Source organism: Lynx rufus, unplaced genomic scaffold, assembly GCF_022079265.1.
Source record: "Lynx rufus isolate CCGP_SWC_20201006 ecotype Redwood Valley unplaced genomic scaffold, mLynRuf1.p SCAF_14, whole genome shotgun sequence".
Classification (NCBI taxonomy): domain Eukaryota; kingdom Metazoa; phylum Chordata; class Mammalia; order Carnivora; family Felidae; genus Lynx; species Lynx rufus.
The window spans coordinates 35853207-35859798 of NW_025814828.1; the positions used below are offsets into that span (position 1 = coordinate 35853207).

The 6592-nt window shown below is 38.2% G+C and overlaps 1 pseudogene; it reads right to left on the bottom strand.

The window, feature by feature from the left end:
• Positions 1–669: 669 nt before the first annotated feature.
• On the bottom strand, positions 670–1454 carry LOC124509232 (40S ribosomal protein S3a-like; annotated as a pseudogene).
• Positions 1455–6592: the final 5138 nt, after the last annotated feature.

The following is a 6592-nucleotide window of genomic DNA, read 5'->3' on the forward strand; positions in this document are numbered from 1 at the left end:
TATGAGTTTGTGACCCTTCCTTATGTATTTGAATCTCTTACTGACTGCTTAAGACCTTTATTGAAATATTTGAGACTCTTCCTGATGTATTTGGACCCTTCTTGTCTGAGTCCCTTCCTGGTGTATCTAAAACTCTTCCTGGTGACTTTGAGACCCTTCCTAACATGTTCGAGACCTTTTATGACTTGTTTGAGATGCTTCCTGATCCATTTGAGAGCATTCATAATTTTTTGAGATTCTTCCAGATTATTTGGGGCCCTTCATGACATATTTGAAACCTTTAACAGCTTGCTTAAGACCTTTTCTGATGTATTTGACCCTTTTCTGACTATTCAAAATGATTCCTTTCTACTTCAGACACTTCCTTATTATTTAGTACCCTTCTTCACTTATTTGAGACTCTTTAAGAAGTATTTGAGATTTTTCTTGACTTGAGACTCTTTATCACATATTTGAGACAATTTCTGACTTGCCTGAGACCTTTCCTGAGGTGTTTAAGACTCCTCCTTCCTATTTGAGATTCTTCCAGGATGACTGAGACACTGTTTGACATGTTTGAGATCAATCCTCCTCCTTCTTCCTCTTCTTCTTCTTCTTCTTCTTCTTCTTCTTTTCACAAATGAGACTTTTTATTTGTCACCATTGAAAGTCTGAATTTTAAGCATATTTTTAGACTGATGGCTCATATTCATCAGCTTGTTCAACTTCAGCACCTGCCTCATCCTCAGTAGCTTTTTCAGGATGACTACCTTTACCATGAAACGCCATGAGTTTTCCCAATTCAAACTTGGGCTTCTTCATCATTTTTACTTTTCTAACAAAGATGTCATGGAGTGGATAAATACATTGGCAAACATTTTCTATGTCTTTCCCAATACTGTCTGGAATCAGTTTATTGGCCACTTCTTTTAAGTCATTTGTCTGCACCTCTAGGGTCATGATTTATATTATCTTCTGGATTTGGCAGACCTATTGGTGCTAGATGTAAGAGCTGTTCTAAATCTGATTGTTACAATTTTTAGGAAAACCAACACAGAGTAGGTGAAGCAAATAACCTTCAGTAGTCTTGACATTGACATGAGTTTTAATCATTGACTGCATTTTTTTTTTTTTTTTTAACTATGGAGCAGATTTTGTCACAGGTAAGATCTCTGCCATGGAAGTAAGTCAGGCAATTTTTGCCCAATATATCCTCAGTAGTTAGCTTTAATTTTCTACATGCAATTTTATCATTCAGATCAGCAAGATTCACTTCAAAAACACCACCCTTGAGGCCATCAGATAAAATTTTGCTTCCTTGAATTCTTGTCATGAGTGTTTTTCCAATATTTATTATTAATTGAACATAGCTGGTGTTTTCACATCATACCAATCTTTCTTAGAAATTGGATCACTTTCTTCTTGGCTCCCTTTTTGCTGCCTTTCATAAGGTGCTTAATCTTGCCAGCTACCATGGTTCTGCCCTGAGTGCTTCCTTCTTTTTTGAGACTCTTTCTGACTTCTCCATCCTAAACATGTTTTTGATCCTTCCCTACCTAGTTCAGATTCTTCTTCACTTATTTCACCCTCTTCCCGATGTGTGTGAGTGTCTTCCTGACCTATTGGAGACCCATCCTTATATACATAAGGACACTGGAACTTTTCCTGACATCTTTGAGACCCGTTTTGTTTTGTTTGAGACTCTTTCTGATAACATTGAGACCCTTCCTAACTTCTTTGAGACCCTTGCTGATATGTGAGCAACCCTTTCTGGTGTATTTAAGACCCATTGTGATGTATTTGAGAAACTTCCTGATTTAATTCTAAGTGCTGAATCAGTCCCTGATGCAGTCTTAAGAGGAGGCAAAAAGACCTTTAGCCTCAGACTTGAAAGACTTTTCTTCAAGCATTTAGTCAAAAAACGCTTATGACAATATATCAAGAAAAATCCATGAATGCTTTTTCCAACCCTTAACTGCAAATGGACAATGAAAACTTTTATTGGTCATTTTTCTAGGATTTTAATCAAAATTTTCTATAATTCTGCCTAAGTATCAGTGATTTTCACTAGAATATATATAGTTTTAGCTATATATAATATATAGAGAGAGCCAAAATAATAATGTCTTACATGACAGAAAGCAGTTCATTACTCCCTCATGTTAACAACATCTGAGCATATGTAGTCTGGGGCTGCTCTGTCGGCACCAGGCTGGTTCTCAGGCTCCTCTGTCTTATGGAACTGCCATGATTGGGTGGAGCTTTGTGCATAGAGTCCAAGATGGCTCGTTAGCACATATCTTTTCTAGCCAGCAAGAAGTAGGAAGAGATGGGGGCAGGAACCTCTGCTCCTTTAAGGACATGACCCACAAATTGCACATATCAGTTGTGCTCCCGTTTGGTTAGCCAGAATGCAATCATATGACCATACCTAGCTGTAAAGGAAGGTGGGTAATGTAGTCTCTATCCTGGGAAGCCATTTTACCTTCTTAAATTCAGGGTTTCTATTACTACAAAAAATAAAAATACAATAAAAAAATAAGACTAAAAGTATATTGGGGGAACAATTACCATTCTATTCACAGCCTCTCATTTTGAAACCTGGACATTTTTAATTTGGCCAAGAACCACCCTCCACCCAGCAAGAGAATAAAAAGGATTTTCCCCCTTTTCTGTTCCTTAACTTGGTAGCTCCCAGAGAAGAATAGTTTTTAATTCTGAGCCATGAAAGTCAAAGGGGGAAAAATGGTTGCTTAAAACTGGAATGTTTATTTGTAATAAAAAATGCCTTGGGCTATTATACTAGTACCTAAAGACCAACCTGGATTTTGTAATTGAACATTTATGCAAGCAGAAAAAGAGCAGAACGTTTTGAGAGGCAAAGTATCAGATCACCATCTGGACCATAAATAATTTATACATTTTAGAGACTTGGAAATCACATGGGTTGGGAACAAATAATATACTAAATCTCAGTGAGGGAAAAAAAATCTCTAAACACTATATCTGTGAATTGAATTTAAAGCCTAATGACAGTTCTGAGAATTGGATTAAAATGCAGGAAGGAGCCCTAGTTTTTATGTGAAACGAAATGAACATTATTCTTGATTTTTAAAACTATACAAAAGAACAGCTGATGAAATCAAGCTTAAATCTCCACAATCTAGTCACGGGGAGCAACTAAAATTGAACTCCATGTACTATCTTTGGGTAAGTCTTTGAGATAAAACTCTTATCAGATCCGGACCTAGCAGTGACTTTACATGCTGGGCCCCGAGTTTGTGAAATATGATAAATGCTTTAGCTGTTTTTGAGACAGTTTGCTGAGGTATCCTATTCCAGTACACTTGAGGAAAAACAGAACATGGTAGGAAGGGAATTCAGAGGTTGGTCCTAGTTGGAGTTGAGAGAGTGTGACAGCACCAGGCTGCCCCAGATCCTGTGGGTGGAGCATGAGGGGGTGGGGGGCAGGGGGCCGCGTGGAGCTGGGCATTATCATGAAGTCACAATAGAAGCTCTTCCACAGTGTATCCAGAAGCCTGAAGCCTACAAATGAACTAGGTTAGGAGCTGGCAAGGTAACTCAATCACTGACCTTCGCCAAGTATTTGTCAGTGACCTTGGTCAGCCTTTACAGGCTCAGCCATGCACCTGCCAACCCCTCTCTGGACAGTGCCTTAAAGGCCCCACGGATGAAGCTTCAGCATTAAACTTCTGGGATGGATGCTAATGAGTTGGTTGGGCATTTTTCTATCGCACTGGGAAATGAGTGATCATGTGTGGTCCCTCTGAATTTGAACATATGTGGACAAAAATGTGTGTTTTTGATCACTTAGAGTTTTAATTTTGTATTTATGGAAAGGGTTCTTTTGGGTGTATTTGGACATTTATTTTTTATCATACATCACTTTTAGATACACATATAAAGGAAAATTATATAACAATAAATTGATAAAAGTACTCCTGAGACGTTTTCACATTGAGAGCTCCACTTTTCTGAATCAGCTTTTTAAAATTGAGGTATAGCACACATACGTTAAAGTATGTAAAGCACACTAGTCCTAAAGTTGTTTGTCACATATATGATATCCTTATATGTGGAATCTAAAGAAAAACTCATTAAAGCAGATAGTAGGATGTTGATTACCAGGGGCTGAGGTGTGAGGGAATCGGGGAGATGTTTAAGGGTACACACTTGTAACTAGTAGAGTAATAAGTCCTAGAGACCTAGTACACAGTACAGTCATTATAGACAACAAAATTGTATTATAAACATTAAACTTGCTGAAAGAGTGGATCTTAACTGTTCCCGGCTCTAGAAGAAATGGTAGTTACGTAACATGATACAGGTGTAGTCTAATGCTACCATGGAGATCATATAGCAATATAAATGTATCAAATCTGTATGTCCTACACCTTAAACTTGCACAACATGATATGTCAAATCTCTCTCTCTCTTTCTCTCTCCTCTCCCCATATATATATATATATCAGTATATATATACTGATACCAAAGGATGTAGGGCAATTGGCACAACTTGGTGGGAGTATAAATTGATACAACCACTTTGGAAAACAATTTTACAATATTACCAAAGTTAAATATATGCCTGCCTTATGACCCAGCAATCCCACTCCTTGGTACATACCCAAGAGAAATGAGTGCATATGTCCACCAAACTACACGTGTAAGAATATGCATAGCAGCACTATTCAGAGTAGTAAACATTGGAAACAACCCAAATGTCCATCCACAAGAGAATGGATCAATGCATTGCTGGCGTATCCATGCAATAGAATAATATACAGGCACAAAAAGGAACAAATTACTGGCACACAGTAGTAATGGATGAATATCACAGACACTCTGATAAGTGAAAGAAGCCAAATACAGAAGAGTATAGACTGTGTGGTTCCATTTATGTCAAGTTCAATTAACAGGGAAAATGAATAGATTGTGATCGAAGATAAAATGATAATTACCTCTTGAGGGGTGGTGGTGTTAACAAATGCAGTAAATGCTCATTATAAGACACTTAAACAATGCTGTCTAGACCTCTCTTTCTCCATGTATCTGCATAACTAACTCTCTCACCTTTAAGTCTTTGTTCAAATGTTACCCAGTCAGTGAGGCCTACCCTGACCACCCAGTTATAAATTGCAGTCCATACCCCTCAACCCCTGCTCCTTTTCTCCTCCTTTTTTACTTTTTCTATTATACCTCACACCTTCTAAAGTACTCTAGAAATTACTTATTTGTTATATTTATGCTTACTGCATTTTTTTAAGTTTATTTATTTATTTTGAGAAAGAGAGAAGAGAGCATGAGCAGGGCAGGGGCTGAGAGAGAGCCCCGAAGACTGATGTTGCAGACCAAGTCCAGAGGTAGTCGGCTATGGAATTCTCTCTTGCTCCAGGGAGGCTGGTCTTTTTGTTCTATTCAAGCAATCAAGTGATTGAATGAGGCCCACCCACATTATAGAGGGCAATCTGTTTTACTCAAAGTCCACTAATTTAAATGTTAATCTCATCCAAAAATACCCTCACAGAAATACTCAGAATGATGTTTGATCGAATATGTTGGAACCCCATGGCCCAGCCAAGTTGACACATACAGTTAAATCATCACAGCAAGGTAAGGGCCAGTTGAGGAAAGACCTTGAATGCTAGTATTTAAGCTGTGAGAACCATTAAAGATTTAGAGGCCAGAGCATTGGAATGAGGAAGCCTGGAGGCAAAGAGAGAACTTAGGAGACTACTGTGATCATCCAGGCAGGAGGGAAAGCAAGATAATTACAGTGAGCCTGGAGGGGATGAAACAGAAGCAAGCAATATGGAACTGAGGAGACTTGGCAATTGACCAGTCCTGGGGGGTGAAGGAAAGTATGCACAGAATGACTCTGTTTCAAACCTAGGCAACTAGGAGGGGGGTGAAACCACTAGGAGAAATGGAGGAATTGGGCTACAGAAGATGCCTGTGTCCCTGGGGGCTCCTCCGATTGAAGGGCTTAGGGCATGTTCAGATATAATAAACCACCCCAAAATGGTGACCTAAAACCAATAGTTTGTTTTGCTCACAAATCTGAAGGTGACTGGGCTCACCTAACAATTCTCATTGGGCACAATGATGCATTGTAACATAAACTTTGTGTTGGTAACAGGAAATTAATTCTTCACATAAGAATTATTAAATGGATGATGAAAGTAAACACTGATAGAATCTTTTCTGCATAGTACCCACTGAACTTGTTTTTTTTTTTTTTAACTCATTACCATTTTTATCTACTGACACTGATTAATTCTAGATCCTACTTCATCGCCCTAAAAGAGAGGGAGAAAATTATCTCCTGTTTGTGGCTCTCCTGTGCCCAGCAAGTGTTCTGAGTTAGAGTAAGAAATGTCTAACATGCTTTAAAAGTAGAACTTGGTTGAATTACCTGTTTATCTTTTAAATTAATTTTAGATTTCTGTTCGATTTTAGTTTGATTAGATTTTATTTGTTAAATATTCTAGATCAAGCTTGAAGTTTTTAATTTTTTGAGAGAGAGACAGAGAGAGAGCAAGCACAAGTGGGGCAGGGACAGAGAGAGAGGGAGACAAAGAATCCGAAGCAG